The sequence below is a fragment of the Trachinotus anak genome, unplaced genomic scaffold, assembly GCF_046630095.1.
Source record: "Trachinotus anak isolate AG129_WGS33_773 ecotype Australia unplaced genomic scaffold, CSIRO_AGI_Tana_v1 ptg000005l, whole genome shotgun sequence".
Classification (NCBI taxonomy): domain Eukaryota; kingdom Metazoa; phylum Chordata; class Actinopteri; order Carangiformes; family Carangidae; genus Trachinotus; species Trachinotus anak.
The window spans coordinates 10,127,525-10,151,120 of record NW_027273856.1 but is presented as its reverse complement, the minus strand read 5'-3'; the positions used below and the strand labels follow the sequence as shown (position 1 = coordinate 10,151,120).

Here is a 23,596-nt window from a genome sequence, read left to right as displayed (position 1 = left end):
GCTCAGCTCCTGAGGGAGAGACACAGTCACCTCCCCCATGCTGTAGCTCTTCCCCTTGTAGTCTGTGATGGTCTTTAGCCCACTTCACTTGTGTCCGGTGTTTGAATCACTGTAACAGAATTCCACCTTTTCCCTGTTTTGTCTGTTGGCCATTTTTATTGATTTTCTGAGTGAGTAATGGGTTTTTTGTACTCACATGGATCTCCACATTTATAGGCAGCTGTCCGCACTCTGAGTGCTGTGCGGACCTCTCCATTAACCCACAGCTTCTGGTTGGGATAAGTTGGGATATTGTTGTCAGCAGCTGTCCGTATCTCCTTTGAGATACTATGACCTGGACAAATGAGAATATTCACAGGCTTCCAGCTGTCCGTAAAACTTCCCAGTCCGTAATGCAGAAGCAGTGACTCAGGGTGTTGTCTGATTGGTTGGTCAAGCACTGAACCCAGGCTGGTCGTGCTTCAGCCTCTGCCTATATGCTGGCATCAATAGGGCATCAAGCTGCCGGTTGATAACATCATACAGTTCATCCAGCACCCGTTTGGTGTCGGCATGGGGGTGAAAAATACCGCTGTAAACTCTCTGGGCAGATAAAAAGGTGTGCATTTCATCATCAAGGTATTCCAGATCAGGAGAGCACCCCGACAAAACTTTTTGTACATCCACACACCACTGCTTGTTGGTCATTATGTAAACGCCACCTCCCTTACTCTTACCCAACTCCTTTGTTCTGTCCTGGCGATGAATGGACAATAGCTGAATCAGGGACTGAGGGATCCAGCCACGTCTCATTGCAGTTCTTAATATATTTCCTGATGGAAAGCCATCCTGGCCCTTAGTTAATCCATCTTATTTTCCTAAGATTTAACGTTGGGAACAGTGTTGTCTGTTCCTCAGCTTAACCAGGATTCTGGTTCTTTTCCCCCTTTTCCTCCAGTGATGTTGCTGCCCAAGTAGCCAAGGTAAGACACCTCTATTTATTGAAAAATGTGGTGTAGTTCCAGATGTGTATTTTGTCGCATGTCCAGAAGAATCCGTCTGTTATATGTAGTTAGTGTGTTACAGGTTACAAGAAATCTGGAAAATAACACTAAAAACACAAGAAAAATGCAAAGTTGAGGAGAATGCTGAGTGACTGCAGCCATTCTCACCAGCGCCATCTTGGTATCCTTGATTGGGAGACAGAGCTTGTATCTTGCAAATGCAAAAAAATGCAAATGTTCTCGTTCATTGTGTGAGCTTGATCACAGTACTTTCCCGCAAGTAGAGTTTGAACTGTTTATGATAAGATATTTAAAATAATGAGAAATGTGAGTAATGAGTAAAGTAGAGCCTGAAAGACACTAAATCAGGATATTAACTGACTTGAATAAAATACTTTATCTTGTGCAATTCCAAACATTGCAGAAGAATCACACACACACACACACACACACACACACACACACACACACACACACATATACACCAGCCTCTAACACCTGTCCAACAGTCCATTCAAAATATTTAAAACTCTATGACCTCACTTTCTTTCAAGCTACACTACAGTCTTCTTTCCTTCCTTGTTCATCTGTCTTGATCACTGTAGCACAAAAAAGATCCAACTTAACAAGTCATTTAGAATCCAGCCTTTCAAATTGTGCATTGTTCAAATAAGACTTTTAAGACTCAGTGTAAATTGTCTTCTACGGCATTACTGGTTTACCACGCACAATGCAAAGACAATACATACATCCCCTTCCCTCCATTAATCTTCCTCTTCATCTTGTCTGTCTCTCCTTTTTCATCTGTAAATCAAGTGCTGGGCCAGGCCTCTAGCAGAAACCTTATCACATCTCCTTTGGAGGAAACAGCAAGTCAGTGAACTAATTTCTTGGCAGGCATATGCTGCCCTGCTCAGATCCAGCACTGCCAGCATTCTCCTCTACTAAAAAAAAAAAACCCCAGAGAGGAACACAGACGGGAAGAAAGGCAGAGAACTGAAAAGACAAAAGCACCCAGACTCGAGATCCAGATCCAGATCTGCCCCAAAATTGAATGGGCTCTTCCTTGGCCCATGCCCCATCCCTCCATCAAGTTCGGTACAAATCAGTTCAGTGCTTTTTTGTGTAATCCTGTTGACAAAAAAAAAAAAAAAAAAGACACAGACACAGGTAAAAGCATAACCTCCCAGGCAGAGGTTGAACAAAATACAGCACAATAACACAACAAAGAGGTTTCTACTAGCTTTTCCCTCAGGTATTCCCAGTTTACTTCAATGGTATTCACAAATTCAAGGCCATTATGTCCAAATGAGAGCAGCTGTGAACCATAGAGGCGAGCACTACACTGATTTTTTTTTCCCTCCAAATTTAGCACTCACAATTCCACTGAACTGGATATTAATCACAAACCCACTGAATTGCACAAGAGAGAGAGACACTAGGCTAATGTAACTGTCATTTTCAGGAGGCCGAAGTTATGACACTAATATCCGGGTAGAGAATAACGATGGCAAAGTTAACCGTGTGCATCTCTAAATTCCAGCAGCTATGTAATTCTACTTTGCGATCCTATCAGAACTTTCATAACAGATCTCAAGCATGGATGAAAAATCTGAGAGGATGAGGACTCTATGCTAGAAGATTTATTTTGTAGTTGTTTACATTCCATTGTAGTGTGTAGCAACCTATCTAGTTGCTTTGTTGGATAATGTGATCCTCTACATTTTGTGTCTGGAGATTTGTATGCTGATGCTTTGCAGGCCTTGAAGACATTTTTCGTGCCCAAGGTAAATGTTGTGGCAGAGAGGAAGAAATTTTGACAGGGAGCTCAATGGACTGGTGAGTCAGCAGCCCAGTATATGCAGCTGCTCTGTGTGAGCTCGGCACTACATGTTTGGGACACTATCCATGATATGATCAGAGTCCAAATTGTGGAGAAAACGACCGATGCTAGTTATCAAAGAGCACTTGCTGCTTGAGGACAAACTTACTCTTGAGAAGACCCTCACAATTTCTGCTCAGATCGAAAACACAGTTGTCAAAGCAGCAGCTGAAGCCGTTGTTGGCATGGAGCATGGGATCACTTTTTGCACTCGAGGAAAGCACAGACTTGCAGAAACACTCATCCTCTGGCTTCTGACTGCCTTCAAGGTCCACCGCAATGAACAGCTCCACAGCTGCTGGAAGACATGTTACCAGTGTGGATCCACAACTCCTATTGCAAGCTATCCCAAGTTCCCAACTAAATAGGCCTACAGTTACTGCTGACCTCATGGTCAATACTGGCTCTGGTGTCTCTATTGTCCCTGAGCATATGTACAAGTCACTTCAGTCATGTGACCCTCTTAAAGCCCAGAGCAAGACTGATTACACATACAAAGAAACCCATACCTGTGTTAGGCCGCTTGTAACTGATTGACAAACAAATTGAGCCTCCAAGTATATTTATATTGTACTGGCAGGAATGGCCATTCTGGGCATGGACCTCTTCAATGCCCTACAGCTTGAGGTTATAGATGGTCGTGTCACAACTGGTACTCCCCCTGCTTCCTATAAAACCTCTGCCATTCCTGTACAGTACACATCTACTGATGGCGCTGCACGAGTGGCAGCCTGTTACAGAAGCTCCTGGTCATTGTTGAGCTTTTTTCCCTTTTCTTCTACTTTTAATATTTGGTCAGCTTCTCTTATTCGTGCACTATGGACACACATAATCTTGTGGTGTTCGTACTGGCCGCTCTACTTTTTTCTTTTTCTCTGTTTATGTCTGTGTCCGGAGACCTGGCGTGCAGCCATGGCTCCATTGTTTACACGAGGGAACAGCTGATGGTACTCTGTAATACAGCGGTGTTACCTGAGGAGAGACCTGACATTCCCTGCGATGGGGAATGTAAGCTCGGACACCAACGCCGCGTTGGACGGGTTTCAGCTGGTATGGGCGGACAGGACAAAGGAGTGCGGTAAAAGGAAGGGAGGGGGACTGGCTGTGTTTGTGAATGATACATGGTGTAACCCTGGGCACATCACTATCAAAGAACAACTCTGCAGCAGAGACCTTGAGCTACTAGCTGTTAGCATGAGGCCATTCTACCTGCCAAGGGAATTCTCGCATGTTATTGTGATAGCAGCGTACATTCCCCCCTCTGCTAATGCGGATGCGGCATGCGATGCCCTCCGCTCAGTTACCAGCAGGCTGCAGACACAGCACCCTCATGCCCTCTTCCTTATCTCTGGGAACTTGAACCATGCCACTCTGGACTCCACTCTACCCACATTCACCCAGTATGTCACATGCCCCACTAGAGACAATAAAACACTGGACTTACTGTACGCTAACACTAAGGAGGTATACAGCTCACCCCTGGGGAGATCAGATCACAACCTGGTGCACCTCCTCCCTGTGTATGAACCTCTTGTACACAGGCAGCCAGCAGACACCCGCACAGTGAGGAGATGGTCTGACGAGGCCGAAGAGGCCTTAAAGGACTGCTTTGATTCAACTGTGTCGGAATTACTTTGTAATGACCACGGGGAACACATTGACAGCCTACACACTGTATAACGGACTACATCAGCTTCTGTGTGGAAATTGCCGTTCCCACCAAGACTGTATGGTGCTTCTCCAACAACAAACCCTAGATTACTTCTGACATCAAGGCCCTCCTCAAGAAGAAAAAGAGAGCTCTCAGGTCGGGAAACAAGGAGGAGCTGAAGGATGCACAGAGGGAGCCGAGGAAAACAATCAGGGGAGGGAGGAACAGCTACAGAAGGAGAATGGAGAACCAGCTACAGCTGAACAACGTCAGCGGAGCCTGGAGGGGCCTTAAAACCATCTCAGGCTACAAGGGACCCAACTCCCAGCCTGTGGGGGACAGGAAGTGGGCAGATGACCTGAATTACTTCTTCAATAGATTTGATCAGTCATCCGCCCCTCCCCCCGTCCTGTCTTCCCTGCTGCAGCCACTTCCGTCTGGGCCCCCTGTGGATTGCCCCATCCCTACCTCAGCTCCACTTAACACATCACCCTGTACTTCCACCTCATTACCTGTCCACTGCCCTTCCCCCTCGACCACCATCACCAGCACACAGTCACCTTGCTCCAATCTGTCCCTCACAATAAACCAGGTGAGGGAACTCAGGAGGATCAAGCCAAGGAAAGCAGCAGGTCCTGATGGCATCAGCTCAAGGCTCCTGAAGTCCTGTGCAGACCAACTGTGCAGGATAGTTGAGCACATCTTCAACCTGAGCCTAAGGCTGGGGAGAATGCAACAGCTGTGGAAGACATCCTGCATAGTACCGGTGCCGAAGACACCCATTCCCAACAACCTCAACAGCTACAGGCCGGTGGCACTGACATCCCACCTGATGAAGACCCTGGAGCGGCTGGTCCTTGTTCATCTTTGGCACCTGGTGATCCCATCACTGGACCCGCTTCAGTTCGCCTACCAGCCTGGCATTGGTGTAGACGACACTGTCACCTTTCTCCTACAACGATCCCTCTCTCACCTGGAAAAGGCTGGGACCACTGTGAGAATCATGTTCTTTGATTTCTCCAGTGCTTTCAACACCATCCAACCAACGATCCTGAGGGACAAGTTGGAGTACACGGGTGTGGACCACCACCTCACCACATGGATCTTTGACTACCTCACCAACCGGCCAAGGTATTTGAGGATCCAGGGTCATCTGCAATACAGGGGCCCCGCAGGGAACGGTTCTGGCTCCGTTTCTCCTCACCCTCTACACTGCAGACTTCTCCTACAACTTCACCAACTGCCACCTGCAAAAGTTCTCTGATGACTCTGCAATTGTCGCCCTCATTGCTGATGGGGATGAGAGGGAGTACAGAGAACTGACCCAGGACTTTGTGAACTGGTGCCAGCAGAACCACCTCCAGATCAACGCGGGGAAAACCAAGGAACTGGTGGTGGATTTCCGCAGGCACAAACACTCTCAAAGCACACCCCGTGAACATCCAGGGAATGGACATTGAGATTGTGGACTCTTAAAAGTACCTGGGTGTTCACCTGAACAACAAACTGGACTGGACTGACAACACATGCTCTTTACAAAAAAGGACAGGCTGTAACTGCTATGGAGACTGAAGCCTTTTGGGGTGCAGGAGGCAGTCCTGAAGACCTTTTATGACTCTGTGGTGGCATCAGCCATCTTTTATGGTGTGGTCCGCTGGGGCAGCAGCACCTCCAATGCTGACAGGAGGAGACTCAACAGGCTGATCAGGAAGGCCAGCTCTGTTCTGGGATGCCCCCTGGACCCAGTGGAGGTAGTGGGCGACAGGAGAATGGCGGTGAAGCTATCATCCCTGTTGGAGAACACCTCCCACCCCATGCAGGACACTCTGACAGTACTGAGCAGCTCCTTCAGCGATAGGCTGCTGCACCCACAGTGTGTGAAGGAGAGATACTGCAAGGCTTTCCTTCTAGCTGCTGTAAAATTTACAACAATCCTTCCTAAATATTTGTTTTGCAGTTTCTTGCAACTTTCCTGTTCTCTGCACTGCCACTTTGCTGCTGTAACACTGTGAATTTCCCCACTATGGGACTAATAAAGGCGATCTTATCTTATGACACTGCAAAAACTGGAACAGTTACTGGCTTTGTACACAAAATCGCAGTGAGACCTGAAGTGCAGCCTGTGCAGCAAAAGTTATGCTGTCTACCCTTTGCTTAGACATTAAGTGTGTAGTGAAGTGTCCCAAGAGCTTCAAAGATAGGAGAAGGATTGTGTCATTGAATGCATCGACTCATCACCATGGGTTTCACCCAAAGTAAATGCAAGTCAGGCCAGCTCAGGATATACCCAAATCTACTTGAGCCTAACAAGGCTGTGGTTGACGACAGTCAACTACTGCCCCATATTGAGGAAATGTTCATGATCTACGAGGAGGGCAGATGTTCTCTACCATTAACCTACAGAATGCATACCATCAAGTACCCCTGCATCCTGAGAGCAGAGACCTTACTAGTATTATCAGTCATGATGGATTCTTCCAGTTCACCAAGGTCCATTTTGGTCTCACCTTGGCTCTGAATGCATTCCAGAGGATGATGTCACAGATTCTATCAGGTTTGGAGGGTGTGCAGTGTTATTTAGATGACATAATAATGTACAATGATACCTCCAGTTTGCATGAGACAAGACTTTAGGCTGTGCTACACTGAGTGAATGAAAGTGGCCTGAAATTCAATGTGGAAAAAACTGAACTTTCTTTCTTGGGCCATATTTTCGCTGCTTCAGGCATCTGTCACAACCTGGACCATGTCACTGCTGTCACTGCGACACCTCCCCTTGTGATGCCACTGCCCTACACTCCTTCCTTGGCCTCACAGGGTGGTATTCAAAATTCATCCATTTCAATGCTTCTGTTGTTGACCCTTGAAGAAGAAAATCTACATATGCAACATACATTTTCTTGGAAGGGACATTTGTCATTACACGTCTGGGGCAATCCCAACCAAATGTCGCTCCCTTCCATTCCCCTCCCCTGCTGGTCAGAGTCTCCTGATCATACTCCTTTGTCTACCCTCCCCGTCTCCGCTCCCCTGCTGACCAGAGCCTTGATCATACTACCTGAGTGTCAAGCCTTTGTCCTTTTGTTTCTTTGTCTCTGACCTTGTCTGGGAGCCATCCCTGCCCCCCTACTGAGTTCACCCTCCTGTAAGACAGTTACCTGTTGCTCATGACTAACCAATACACATCCACTATACGATCCATTCATGAACTGTCTGTGACCACACCTGGGGACAGGGTATATCTGTTCCCCGGCCCTGCATTCTGGAGCAGTTCCTGATACCAGACCCACTCTGTGTCGGTAGGCTCACAATGACCTGGAACTCCAATAAACTTACACCACCACAGCAAACTTGGAACTAGACTCGGAGTTTTCTTTTCCTCAACACCCTCTTCATGCTCTTCTGAGGAAAAATGTAGAATATAAGAGGATGCTGCACAAGAGGTTTTCACTTGTATGAAGGAACTGCCACAAAGCATTGACCCTACTCTCCCAACTCTGGTTACTACAGATGCATGTGATTATGGCATAGGTGCAGTGCTCATGCAGTTATAGGGAGACTCTGAAAACACTGCTGTTTTTGCATCCCAGTCCCTTACTGATTGTGAGGTAAGTAGTCTATCATAGAGAGAGATGCCCTTGCCTGTGTGTGGGTGGCAGAGCGTTTGCACATATACCTGTGGTGAAGGCATTTCACCCTGCGCACAGATCATAGACCACTCATAGTTCTGCTATCTACAAAAGGCTTTGGGAGAGCAGGCATGGGGATTGCACAATGGTTGGCTTGCCTCATGTGGTTAAACTATACTGTGGAATACAAACCTGGTCGTCATAATGTTGTAGCGGACTGTTTGTCGTGTCTGCCCCTGCCCTCCTCTGACCCACAAGAGTTATGTGAGGACATGATAGATCTGTATATCTGTGTCTTGCAGCTGTTACTACAGACCAGCTATCCACTACCTGCCAGGATTGCCCTGTGTTGCAGAAGGTTATGTCATATCTTAAGAAATAGTTGGCCCCGTACTGCTAAAGGCCTTGACCCAGCCCTTTTTGCCTTTTTACCGAGTCCAGACAGAGTTGGCAGAACTTCATGGTTACCTGGTTCATGGCATCCACCAAATCATCATGCCCCCGGCTCTTTGGGAACAACTCATATAGCTTGCCCATGATACTCACCAGGGTATAGTCAAGACTAAACAGAGACTTAGAGAGCGTTATTGGTGGCCTGGTTTGGACTCAGATGTGGAAGCTGTTATTAAGTAATGTACCACCTGCCCTCACCATGACAAATCTGCTGTAATTAGAGCTGCTCTCTTGCAACTAGCCCCCCTTCCCAATGCAATGGGAAAAACTTGCAATGGATATAGTGGGACCATTTCATTCTGCTCCCCCTGACTGTCATTTTGCCATCACTTTGTTGGACCATGACAGTAAATGGCCTGAAGTAGCATTTACCTCAGATGTGATATCTACTACCATCAATGTATTCTCGTTGACCGTATTCAGCTATGAAGGTTGCCTCCTTGAGCTAGTCACTGACAATGGACCTTGATTTGTCTCTGCTGAGTTTGAGGCCTTCTTAGCTGCTCAGGATATCTCACACTGCCATATCTCCATTTACTATCCTCAAAGTAATAGAGAGGTTGAGAGATGGAGCAGAGTATTAAAGGACTGTCTTCAAACAGCTGATATTGAAGGCCAGCCCTGGAAGCTCTTTTGCCCTTCCTCACCAAACTGAGCATTAAAGGTCTCACAACCCCTTGTGCATCTTCTCAGTGTGAGGCCTTGAGAGACACTGTTGCACGGAAACAAGCCAAAGTTAAACAGTACATGGATGAATGTTGTAGTGCACAGTGTAAACATTTCAGTGTGTTTCTTATGTCCGCATCAGGAAGCCTGGAATTACAAGGAAAAGCCACTTCAGGTTTACTCAGCCACTCCAGGTTGTTGCTCAGAAAGGCCCTGCAACCTACAAACTTTCTGATGGTAAAGTATGGAATGCCATACACCTGTCTCCTGCAACTCCCCTGGCCCATGATCCACACACACGCAGTACTTGTGTCCAGCCTGAGAATGTTTACATGCCCCCTCATGCCCCTCAAACACCCCCGCCTGCTTGAGCATCTCCTGTGATCCAGCAGGCACATTTAGCCACCTATTTGGCTCAGCAATTATGACACCTGAATTCTGTCTTCTCAAAGGGGCAAGTCGGTGTTATGAAAGGACTGTTATCAATGGCATTATATATGGTCTGTTATTAATGGACTGTTACACATGATTTATGGACTGTTGCACTTTATCAACTATAGGGTTATGGCCATTTCAAGTTTCTGAACTGTTTCATATGTTCAATTTAGGCTTTGGACAGCCAGCATAATTGTAAAGTGTAAGTTGGAAATTCATGAAAGGTACAACCGCATTTCTGTTTTGCTAATTAGCAGACGACAGGAAATACTGAGAGGCTAATTTTACTTTTAACTTTTGATTAAACATGGCTGGTCACCATTGAAGTATTTGACTTAGCTGTTACATTTACTATATGTTCTCAAATTTGTTAGGATTAAAATTGTTCTGAAAAGGGAGAGATGCGTACAGCCCTCTTTCCAAAAAAGATGGGTAACTGTGTAAAATGTAAATAAAAACAGAATGCGATGATTTGCAAACCACATAAACCCATATTTAATTGAAAATAGAACAAAGACAACATATCAAATGTTGAGATGCTGAAATTTTATTGTTTTATGAAAAATATATGCTCAATTTGAATTTGAGGCCAGCAACCTGTTTCAAAAAAGGTGGCACAGGGTCATGTTTACCACTGGGTTGCTACACCTTTTCTTTTAACAATACTCTGTAAATGTTTGGGAACTGAGGAGATCAGTTGCTGGAGTGAAAGTAAAATGTTTCCCCATTCTTGGCTGATATAGGATTTCAACTGTTCAACAGTTTGGGGTCTCCTTTGAGTTATTTTTAGTTTCACAATGCGCCAAATGTTTTCAATGGGTGACAGGTCTGGACTGCAGGCAGGCCAGTTTAGCAACCAGACTCCTCTACTACGCTATAGTAATATGTGCAGAATGCAGTTTGGGATTGTCTTGCTGAATTATGCAAAGCCTTCTCTGAAAAAGACGTTGTTTGGATGGCAGCATATGGTGCTCCAAAACCTATATATTTCATTCAGCATTAATGGTGCCTTCCCAGATGTGCAAGCCACATGCAATAACGTATGTTGGCTTTTGAACTGTGCGCTGATAGCAAGCTGGAAGGTCCCTCTCCCCTTTAGCACGGAGGACGCAGAGTCCATGATTTCCAAAAAGAATTAGAAATTTCGATTGCTAGACCACAGGTGAGTTTTCCATTTTGCCTCAGGCCCAGAGAAGTGGGGTGGGAGAAATGGTGAGGTTTCTGGATCATGTTTAGATATGGTTTCTTCTTTGCATTGTAGCATTACAACCTGCATTTGTGGATGCAGCGACAAACACAGACAATGGTTTTTGGAAGTGTTCCCAACCCCATGCACCACTATAGAATCATGTTTGTCTTAAATGCAGTGCTGCCCGAGGACCCGAAAATCACGGCCATCCAATATTTGTTTGCGGCCTTTTCCCTTGCATACAGAGATTTCTCCACATTCTCTGAATCTTTTATTATATTATTATGTACCGTAGATGCTGAAATTCCCAAATTCTTTGCAATTTTATGTTGAGGAACATTATGCTGAAATTGTTGCACCATTTGCCCATGCACAGAATGATGAACCTGATGAACCTCTTCAATGCACCAAGACTCTGCTTCTCTGGGAGGCTCTTTTCATACCCAGTCATCTACTGACCTGTTGCCAAATAACCTAATTAGTTGTGACGTTTCAACCAGGTGTTTTTTTTTTTGTTTTTTTTTAGCATTAAACAACTTTTCCAGTCTTTTGTTGCCCCTGTCACAACTTTTTTGAAATGTGTTACTGGCAACAAATTTAAATTGAGCATATATTTTTCAAAAACAATAACATTTCAGCAATTCAACATTTAATATGATGTCTTTGTTCTATTTCCAATTAAATAAGAGTTTACATTATTTGCAAATCATCGTATTCTGTTTTTATTTACACGGTGTCCCAACTTTTTTGGAAACGGGGTTGTATCAGCTGGTGCCTGCATAGTATAATATACCAATAGGCAGCGGTGTCAGCCTTTACTAAACTTGGCTGCATGAATGTAAATGTGCACTTGACTCTGACTGCTGACGTAAAGATGACTCCTCTGATTCAAGCCTGCTTGTTTGCTTCTTTTCTTTTTGATACCTACACAACAGTAACCATAAGCATTGCCTCCCAGACTTTGGGGTCTCTTTTGGGGCAAAAGATGAAAACTAGATGCTCATGGCTTCATCTCTTTTCCTGACAGTATACAAGACTCTCAGCTTCATTCAGGGTTTCCCAGTTATTTCCATGACCATTCTAAAAGCTTACTCCTAAAGATGCAGGTCAGTTTTCTAAACCATTTTTAAGACTGACTGATTTACTTCAAGTCCAGGACTGTACCATGATTTCTGTTACTTTATATAGTTTCTTTCGGTTGACTGTCAAAAACAACTGGCCCCATGTAAAGTGTACATTCCTACCTATTCACTTTATTACTTGTGGAGATGGAACAGCCATTGCACTACTTTGTTTTCTTGAGAATAGTTCTTATCAAAGTTATGAAGTAAAAGTAAGAAAAAAACTTACCCTCAAATAAAAACTGTAAAAAATTTAAAAAAAATATATATATACTTGTCAATAGTGGCTCACCCATATTATCTTCATACTTTATGGAACTTTTTACCCACTTTCATTACATTAAGTGTTTCATGGTAGTTTTCATGTCATCATGGTCTAAATACTGAACACATTTTTAGAGGAAACACTGAAACAGCCATAAGCAGAGCAGCACATACAGATCATGTGCATAGATGCAGATCAGAAATGTCAGAATTCCAGTCATAATGTGTAATTAGGTGGTGGTAAAGGAGTCCTGACCTTGGTTTGGATATTTGTGAGAGGGTTGTCTGCTGCTCTGGCTGGCCTGAAACTCATATCCAAACATTTGTGCCAAGCATCCATTTTTGTCCTGCGTAGGAGGACTGGACCTGAATAAATGTTTCTGCCACAGTGCCAGTGGGACGCTGGAATGGATAAACTGAGTGGACACAGGAAAAGGCACTCCCTTAGCAAGGGATTTGGAAATTGAAAACTGCATTTCCCATGATTCTTGGCAAATATCCCAGTGCATAAGCACATAATGCTTCCAGCTGGGGACAATCCTAATGGATTTTCTGGATTCTATTTAATAGCAAAGTTTACAAAATGAAACCTGTTTGACTTGTAACCACTGACTTGGTCGGAGAAGTCAGAGAAGTAATTTCGGGAATTCAAGGGTCTGGAAAAAAAGTCATGTTCATTTTGGTTGGTAGGTGACCACTGGAAAACTCCTGTGGCTTGAATGAGCACGAAACTCTCCAGATTGAATGAAATACAAAGCTTTAGAAAAAAATCTGGTGCTTTGATAAGAAGTCAAAAAGTAGCTATGTGAGTAAAACAGTAAGGAGAACATTCTACTAAAACCCTTATGTGCACTCAACTCTAAAAGTATATTTAGCAGTCTGCTCATGCAGTGGCTTTAAATCAGTCTACTTTCAGGATCTGGGTCATTTATGGGAGGGATTTGTCAACTATGGCAAACTGTTTACTTTCCATGTGCAACAGCAGAGGTTCATGGTTATTAGGGTTTTTAGAGCCATCCACCATAGCAAACTGTCTTGAAATGAAAATAGTTCAAACTGATTGCCATAACGTAAGCCTTTAGCATCGTTTCAATGAGAACACAAACACATATTTTCAATGCATTTTTTCAAAACTGTATCCTTAAAGAAAGGTACTGTATATGCAAATGTTGGTTCAGACTGTAAGTTTAATATAAAAACAAAACAAAAAACTGAATATCAACTACTTGTATTTGAAGGACATACAAATACAATGACATACAAATGTTAATGAAAACCTAACAAATATTGTACAAACCTTCAGTTACCTCAGGGCAAGGATTATAGTTTTTTTGTAAGGTTTGCTTTATATTAATTTATCCAGAGCAGGGTTTTGCTGAGGCCTATGCTCTTCTCCAGCACCACCCTGCTTCACAGTTTTTACACATTTGCATCTGGGAGCTGCACAGTGAAACCACAGTCTTCTACTGTTGGCCTCTGGTTGCTTTTCTACTTGTACAACTGGAAATTAAGTGTCTTGCTCAAGGTCACGTGGATGGTAGTTATTTGAAGGCGAGGGTAATGCTACTCCTTCACTTTCCTTTACCCGATTTTTGCAGTTAGTCCCAGCTGCTCCTCTCATTTCCAAGCTACTGCCACCCATATTTGTTTAAGCACATGTGTTTTCAGTTCTGTTTCTTGTCAGATAAATCAAGGACTGACCACCAAATGTTTCAGATCAGTTGCTGCTGTATCAGTATACATCCAATCATTTCAGATTTTCAAGTAGTGTGCAAGACTATGAGCCTTGTCAAAGCTTTAAAACCTCCAATAATGGTGAAAGGCATAGAAAGGACAGATGGGACAAAATGAGGAAAGATATCCGTGCACACATACCCCTTCACCCCATGCATTCTTTGAAGCTTAAGCATGAGGTAAAGCTAAAGCAACGAGTTATAAATTGAAGCCAGACTGCAGGAGAAGATGAAGCACAAAAGGCAGTGGTGCAGTTACCCATCATCCTGGTTTGTCCCAGGATAACCCTGAGACAACTAGATACTAGAGGATGGAGAAATGTTTTATGATTACAGTTTGTACAGAAACTCTGTTGAAACACAAGAACATCTGGAGGTGACAGGACATATTCAGTTTGAATGAGCCTGTTACTGAGGTGGTTGCAACAGTGGCAGCTCTCCAGCACCAATACTGAAAGCCTCATTGTGTGGAAGATGAATTCAATGCAGATGTCAGCTGATTAGGTAAAATGCACTCTTTACATAAGAGCCCCCTTTTCACCTCACACACATACATACTACAATGTATTCAAACACAGAAATCTAGTATGAGAACAAGAAAACAAGAACTAGACTGATACTAAATCTCTCTAAAAACCTCGTCTGCAGGACACAAGGCCTCAGCCAAGCTCAAGCCCTGCCAACCTCTGCAATAAACATATTAGTGTTCCATCTCTTTGTTTATACATGAACCATCCATGCTAGTGTTACCTTCGACAGAACAAAACCTTTCTCACAACTACCATGTTAAACTCTATTCTCTCACTTCCCCTCCATCACTTCCTCCTTCCTGGCAAGTTAAGTGTGTACTTTGCTGAACAGGTGCATTCACCAGAGTGCCGTTACTGGCAGATGTGCCAGCTTGCTAGCAAAGTTTGAAAAAACAACTGTAGAATGAGGTTGATTGGGTGTTTCCTGCATTTCTCTCACCTCACAATGAGGTGCAAATGTGGGTCAGCAGGACCCAGTGGAAGCTGGTAGGGACTGGATGTCAGCAGCTTTGGAAAAGAAGGGTGGGGTGGTCCTGTTTTCCCTGTGCTACAAACTAGGTCCATGTCTGGAATGGGACCAGTGTGTTGTACTAAAACTAAAAGAAGAGTCATATGATGTTATGCATGTCCAACAACAAGAAACACAAAACACACACACACACACACACACACACTTTAAGTTCAGTCACATAGGCAGGAAGCAGGTTACAGCAGAGCTTGATCGATTTCTTTGTTGCAATTCCTTAAAGAATTAAAGAAAAAATAATTCAAGTGAAAGAATTTAACATATACCCCAGTTTTGACATTTACACCAATATAGATAGTTGTGATAAGCTATTAGCCTCTGATGCAAAGTAGTGCTGTATAACTTGAATGATTTCAGTTATCCATATTTACTGTTGCTGAAAGGACACTCACATTAAATCTTCCCAGACCTCAGTTGACTATGCAAGATTACTTACAACAAATAATCACAATTACAGAAACCTGTGCCAGTAAAGCACTCCCACTCCCTACCTGCTTAAATGTTAAGTTTGAAAATGGGATACTTTTACATTATGTTGCTAGCTCTGCAAAGAAATCAATTTCCAGATTGCAGATTAGACAGACCTTGACTTAATATGTTGCTTGAGCAGTCACACTTCAATCACATGGGGTGACTTTAGGAGGATGAGCAAATCACAGTTCAAATGCCTTCACTTTAAGTCTTGTTTAACCAGTGTTATTTTGTGATTATTATTTTTCATGGTTTACAGTGCAATCAGTCACAAAAAAGTGAAGGATTACTTCATTTTTAAGTGTTGTCTATTCATTAGTAGGGAGAGCTGTTTAATATCTTTTGTCCTTGTAGCTGCTAAATATTCTCATAAAGCCATAAAGTCATCAAAGTGTGTCATTTAGATTTTCTGGAGGAAGATTAATCATATAGATTAATTGACAAAATGATAAAACAGTCCCTAGATTAGTCAATCGAAAATAGTCGTCAGTGACAGCCCTATTGAACATGTAACACGTAACACATAACGTTACAATATAAACAGGCCTACCAACCTAAATAAGTGACAAAACATTACAGGGTAAAAATATCTAAATTCGTAGAATGTTTTAGTAATCATGTTACATCACCATCTTTGGATGCAGATGTTTCTGGACAATAATCATGTCATAAACAGATGGAATGAATGGACATTTCCAATTAACGGTCATGGTGGTGGGCAGAGGATGTCAACCAGACTGCAGAAATAGCTTCAATTTTCCCACAGTGTGTTATTAAGTGACTTTGATCACATCATGTGTCAGGAAAAAATCCTGGCATTGTAAAAAAGCCTTCCAAAGCACTTCAGTGGGGGGAAAAAAGTTGTGAAATAGGTTTTCCATGTGTGCTCCAGTTTCTCAGCAGGGACTTTTTCCAAAGAGCGTCAATATAAGTAGACTGAAACACTTTTGGCCCTTAGGATTAACCATGTGTGGGCATTTGTTAAGTCCCATGGTTTACTGCAGTTAAGACTTAATCAATGTCCAATTTGCCACTTGTTTGGTTACCCCAGTGATAAAGTGTGACGCTTTTCAATATGATCTGTTAAACCATGTAATTTCCTGTCTCCAGTCAATGACACAATAGCGCTGATGTCACTGAATGCTTTGCTGTGGTTAACCAAGCTGCCAAGTACAGAAACCCTACTAATGAATGAAGTCAAATATGAAAAAAGACTCAAATTGAGACCAAACCATGCCATGTGACAAATTCCCAAAGGCAAATCATTTCTTAAGATACACAAAAGCAGGACTTGTTCAACTGAAAATGTTGCTGCACATGCAATCCATAGCTTGACACAGCACAGTGACACATTTACTCGCTACAATGTGTCTCCCCTTCGGGCTAAAAAACATTTGGTTTGGAAAAATTCAGCACGCCCACATTTATTCCAGATACAAAGCTGCTGGTCTGCTGCCACCAACATGGTAATGACTTGCGGTGGGTAAGACATGCTTTGAGAAGATGGTAAGTTCAAACAACTAATATCTTTCCCAACCTCCAGTGATACCTAATAGATAGGAGTGCATTTACACTTGAATACACTATTGACTGCTTTTGAAGATTGGGCTGCTGAGGTGCATATTTGTCTGTCAATGTACTGGGGGATGGTGGTTGTCTAATTCCAAATGAGAAGAGGGGGAAATTAATTCCAAATGGGACCTAGACTGCACAGGATATCACAACACGGCTTGTGTGTATACAACATATCCACCGTATGAACACATTTCCACAGACTTCTGTGCTCTAAGTACAAAACAGAAACCAGACAAACACGACCCATGCTGTGAATTTTTTAGCATGTGCATGATGCAACACAAGTCTATGGTTGTGTTAGATGTTAACTTGTGGCAAAGGGAATGTCTGTTTTGGGGGAAGACAAGGGAGGAGAGGAGGAAGGGGCAAGGGAGGAGGTCGCTCTCCAATGTCAACACAGATGGAAACCATTTGTGTCTCAACAAGAGGACTAGTCCACATTCTGCTAAAACAGTAGTGCCATGGAGCCTCAGCAGCCCTTAGGATGCAACTGATGATGTGACTGGAATACGGAATGAAAAGCAACTGATGTTAAAGCATTAGCACTGGAACAATTATCAGAAAAGCCAAACATTTGCTTGCTTCTAAAATGTAAGGATTGGCTGCTTTTATCCGGTCTGTATCTTTACAAAGTGAATACCTTAGAACAATTTAAAAACATCATCTTGGGCTCATGGAACTTGTTATGGCACTTTTTGATTATTTTTGGACTTTTTAATGACTTGAATAATTTAATCTAAACATATCCAGATATAAGAATAACCACTGGTTGCGCTCCCAAATACCTTGCCTGTTGACAAGGCACTACCTAACATGTTGATGGATGGTTTTCAATCTATTGAAAACTGAGTTAAACTTTGTTACATCTTGCCCAGAATTGTACATTCCTTCACATACCTGAGTCCAAGAGTTCTGTCTGCAAGGCACCCAATTAAAAGTGGTTTCAAGACTGAGGTACACATAAAACAAAGCAGGTCATATAACATGTCATCCAACCAAGTCGTAATGGCCAAAACTCCAGCCATCATAGAGAGGGGTATGACATGATTAAGTGTAATAAGAGGGGGATAACACTGCACTACTTCAGTTTTCCTCAAGGGCATTCATGGTGTTACAGGTTACAGCTAGTCTCCTTTTTCCTACTGTCTGTCTACTCCATATCCTTGTTGGGAAGCCCTGAATTTACATTTTACTTTTCAGGACTTTTGTTCAAACTACTTAACATCTTGACAGAAAATTTTCAAGTGGCTGAGACAACAGGCACAAATGTATTTCATAGCAAAGATAAAAGAACATTATTAGTGTAGCATAAATCTTGGATATGAATTGAGACAGAGAGAGAAAGAGAGATTCTTGTTGTCCTACAAGACTTACCTACAGTTGGCTTTTGTCACACTTAGTGTTGTGATCTTATTAGAGCCAGACCTTGTTTATTGTGTGAGTAACTGCATGTGTGTATGTTTGTGTGGCATGTAACATGTTGCACTGACTCTCTTTCTTAGATCACTAAGGAGAATTTCTGAGGTAAGGGCTGTGGAGAAAATCAAACTGACACGAAAAGATCCTTTTTCTCTCTGAGTGTACACAGTGTACATGTCTGGGCAAATACACCACTTTTACTGATTTATCCTCTTGCACATGCACATACACTCAACCCTACACCCATGACTGGATCATGAGGGCCTTTTTTATAACAACACCAGGAGGCCACTTTTACTGCTGTTTAGAGGATCGCCATCATCATCATAATTTAAAATCCATCAATACTATCTTATCATAAGAAGATGATACATTGCAAAAGAATCTTATTAGTGGTAAAATAATACAGCACATTTGTCAGTTGATTGGTCGATTAACAGAATCCTCATTGATTAATTACTGGAACCTTTAATCAAGCAAAAATGTCAAACATTTGCTGGTTCAAATGTAAGGATTTGCTACTGTTCCCTGTTTTATATCATTATGAATTGAATATACTTGTTTATTGGACTGTTGGTTGGACAAAACAAATCGTGAAGACATCACATTGGGTTATGAGCAGATATCTATATATGTATTTTTATTTACAATGAGAGGAACACTTGTTGTGTTACAGAGTGAACATGTTTCTTTATGAGAGTGTACTTTGGGTAGTTTATTGCATTGCAGTTGATGTTATCCAAATTTAACTTGCAGACTTTTATTCTAGCTAATGTTTAATTTAATATCACAATAATAGTGACCAAAATTATCACTATTATTAGCAATATTGTGGTATTGTTAAAATGTGCTGAAAATGTTCAAAAAGTAATAACTTTCACCACGTTTCATAACAGAAACGACATATAAATAATTACAGCAGCACTTTCTGTTTGCATTTAAACTTTAAAATAATAACACTGCCAACACATGGCAAGGGACCAGTAGCAGTACTGGGTTGGCCTGCTGAATGCCACCTCTGTTAACAAGAGAATAGCAAATGTATTATCAATACTGTTATTTTCCAAGCTGTAACGTTTTTTCAGAGCACAGACACTGTGAACAGACCTCTAACCTAATTAGCGAGGTGCTGTTAAACCAGAAACACTGCAGCCACACTGTTCTTGGGGATGAAAGAGTGAGCTGTTTAAAAACACACAATCACTGACAGGAACAGCAACTTGACTATGAGTTGCGAAGTGATGCAATTTTATTCAGTTTGCTTGGCAGCTAGCAGCTCACTGTTTGCCTGTGTCTGTGCCCTCTAAGTGCATGTGATGATGTTACTTGTTGTGTGTCCTCTCCGAACGGACACAAACTTTTCTGGCAGTGTAAAAGGAGTCAATCACATTTTTAGCGGGTTTACCTGCATTTAAAAACCCTCTTAGACTACAAATTTTGGTGTAAAAAGGGTATTCAAAGGCTGAAAAATATCCAGAGGAGCGCTTCTGCCTTCCACCATATTTTGACTGACACTAAACAAACCCACATTACTTTAACCACAGTAATTAACCACTGTGATCAACCACAGTTATAGTTATAATTAAAATTTAAACAGTAATCATAATAATAATTGTTGCATTTAACATTATGGCTTGCTTTGGGTCAAGACACGCATTTGCCTTTAAATTTTTTCTCTGTATTAGACTTCAGTTGTGTTTTGCAGGGACTTCTTATTGACCACACTCACACACACAGCAAGGCATTAGGGTGGTTCAAAGCAGACCAGTTTTAGCTTCAAAACAAAAATGAACCCAATGACTATGTATTTGATTAGGGGATATCAAATCCATATACTATACAGTAAGTCTTATTTTACCTGTGTTATTTAGTATAGTGTACAGTGTGATCATTTGTACAAACGCAAAGGATTACCTTAGGACATAGAGGTGATCTCATCATGTCAGTGAGCATTTATTTATCAAGTTACTTCCTTACACTTCTCAAGGAGTTGGCTTTACCTGTACATGCAAGGGTGGCTGTGATGGGGAGGCAAATTTTAATATTGTTCATATCATTGCCTTTTATGATATCAATATTAGATAATGATATGATAACATCATTCAGCCCTAAGCTACATAGCAATTTACTACACATCATCTTTTTGTTTCTTTTAGCTAATGCTCAGGCTAACAAGAGTCACATGTAACTGTGAACATTTCAGAGCTTGTCAGGAGGTACAGGGAATCCATGACAAGGTTGACAGAAAAATTTCACATTGCACAAACACATCATGGAGGTACATATAATTTGACTACTTCCCCCTTCGTACATACCACACAAGCTGAATATTGTGTGAATGACAACCTCCATTTGTCCATGTTATTTACATGTTTGAGTAATGTATAACTGCAATAATACTGTCACTTTACTAAACATTTACAATTAACTGTAAATCCACTGAGCTACTCTTGAGTAATTATTCCTTATATAACAGTGAGTAATCAAAATGGCTGCCGCAGGCTTTGGGGTTGACAGAGTACTGATGTAGCTTCTTAAGCCGCAGGCTCTCAGTCTAGCAGTAAGCACTGGTTTGGCTCGGCTATGAGCCTTGATGGGTCACAGACAGACCGTGGCCAAGACCCTCTCTTCCTCCTACATACTGTCACATTCTTCCACGACATCTCTTTCCTCTATTTCTGCACTTATTCACCCACAATAACTCACTCAACTGATGCTTTATAAAATACTCTATTCTGTAACTACATTTGAAATATCAAGACCTGACAAAACATAGTTTGAGTGTTTCATCTGCACTAGATCATGTTCTTTTTTGTTTCTTCTACTCCCTACCCTGTTTATCCATTTATCATTTGTACTCTCCTCCCCTTTTTCCTCTTTTTCTCACCCATCTATCTATTTTCAAGCAGGCTAAAATTTATGCAACTTAAAAGAATGGAGGGTGGAGAGAGGGATCAGAAGAGATTTTTCTCTCTGTCTGGACAGCTTGTCCAGAGGTCAGTTTGGAAATGTGATTAATGGTAATTTCAGAGCAGAGAGACAGCAAGAGAGAGACAGAGAGCTGGAAGAAAATAAAAGATACTAACTGCGTTCCAAATATATTTATGAGAACTGTACTTTACTACTTTAATTAGAGGGGTTGTTTAGAACCTGTGTGATTTTCTGACCACTTGCATTCCTGCCCTTGTTTTCATGTCCCTTGATGTTAGTCTTTACTTTGATTGGTACAATGTTATCATAATCAGTTATAAGGATTATTGGGCAAACCACTAATACAGGCCCTAGGCTGTGACACTGAATTTTCCTTAATTTTGATCTAATGCTGTTTTTAGTGTAGATATTCTATCTATCTATCTATCTATCTAACTTGATGCTGACATTGATACAAAGTCAGAGTTACAGTAGTCCAAAAATGTTACATGGTCTACACATAACACATCGGCCTGAATAAAATGGTGCAGAAATGGGCAAAATTTTGATTTAAATCAAGATTAACACTCAGACAGATACTCAGCTTTTGGTACCTTTGGTCACATTTATTAATAACCCGTGAGACACAGCTTTATTAAAGGAAAACATCTAACAGAACTGGGCTTTCAGTTGCAAGAGCACTGCTATGCATTTTATCTTCTAACACCTCAAAAGCTGGTCAGATTGCAGGAAAATTAGCCAAAAAGATAGGAGGAGAGGAGGAAGACAAAAAGAAGAGACAGGGAGACATCAATCCTGCTCAGTCCTGCTCGCTCACTCCTCTCTCATCTAGTTTTCTGAGAAAACCTGGGCTGTGATTTCCAGACACACACTGGGGTCACTGGAGGAGGCTAAGGCTGTGGACTGGTTCTAATTACAAACTGCACTGTAAGGCCTTATGCATCAGGGTGTGTGCATGTATGTGTGTGTATAAGAAAATGTAGAACAAGGAGCTGTGGCTTATTGGCGAGAGGGCTTTGCAAGCCATCATGGCCACCTGCTTTCCATCAGAGGCATCTGCTCCGACACTAACGACACACAAACTCCCTGTTACTCCTCATGCTGGGTCTCTTTACACATGCATGTTCCTCATATTACTCCCACTATCACTTATACACACACACAATTGCAACAATTGAGACGTTACAGTTCTCACTGAGTGTCAGATTCATGAAAAGCTCCGTGTGAGACAGGAAAACATACTGAATCCATGACTAGCCTTCCCACTGCTTTACAAGTGACTGTAAAAAACAGTTATTACATGGCTACCACATCCCACTGAATTACTAAATCTGACTAACATGTGACTAGATAGCATTTCAGTGCACTTTAATTTGACTTAATAACATTAAATCTTTGCTCTTTTTTTAACCATATTCTTTGATGAGTTTTTGATTGAAATCAATGCTGAGTTATGACACAGGGTATCTAAGGCCCTGTTCAGACCTGGTGCTAACATTCATTCTGAGTGATCCGATGACAAGTGGTCAGCTCAAAGTTCATCTGTTCACACCTGGCTTTAAAATGCATCTCCACATGCATCTCCAGTGACCACTTGTGATCAGATCGCTCTCTCTCTCTTATTTGAAGCAGGGAAGTGAGATCTGATCACAAGTGGTCACTCGAGGTGCATGTGGAGACGCATCTTAAAACCAGGTGTGAAAAGATGTACTTAGAACTGACCACTTGTGATCGGATCACTGAAGATGCACGTTAATACCAAGTGTGTTTCCAAGTTCTGATGTTTACTAAACAATGTGAATATGTTAAGCAAAAATCACATCCAGAATCATATCACCTGAAAATGACTTGAATTACTTTGCTCTAATCAGAATTTGTCAGTGTTGCCATCACAATATGTAAAGTTTATGTCGTTCGCATAAGAGTTATCACAACAGCCTGGCCAAGCCAGAGTTAGAAAAGGTACAAGACACAGCACTGCAATCACAGTGACACTGAGTTGGCTGCTACATTTACTAGTGAGGGACATCACTAAAGCTTCTGTGAAGACTATCTTTATGTGTCATTCATTCACAATTCTTTCTCTCTCTGCTTCTCCACTTTTCCGGTTGCACACTTTTGGTATAAAGATGACATAT

At 42.0% G+C, this 23,596-nt stretch overlaps 1 protein-coding gene across 5 annotated transcripts in view; it reads right to left on the bottom strand.

Annotated features, from left to right (window-relative positions):
- The window catches only part of afap1 (actin filament associated protein 1), a 135,703-nt gene that overhangs the window by 34,796 nt on the left and 77,311 nt on the right, over nucleotides 1-23,596 (bottom strand). The window lies entirely within an intron of this gene.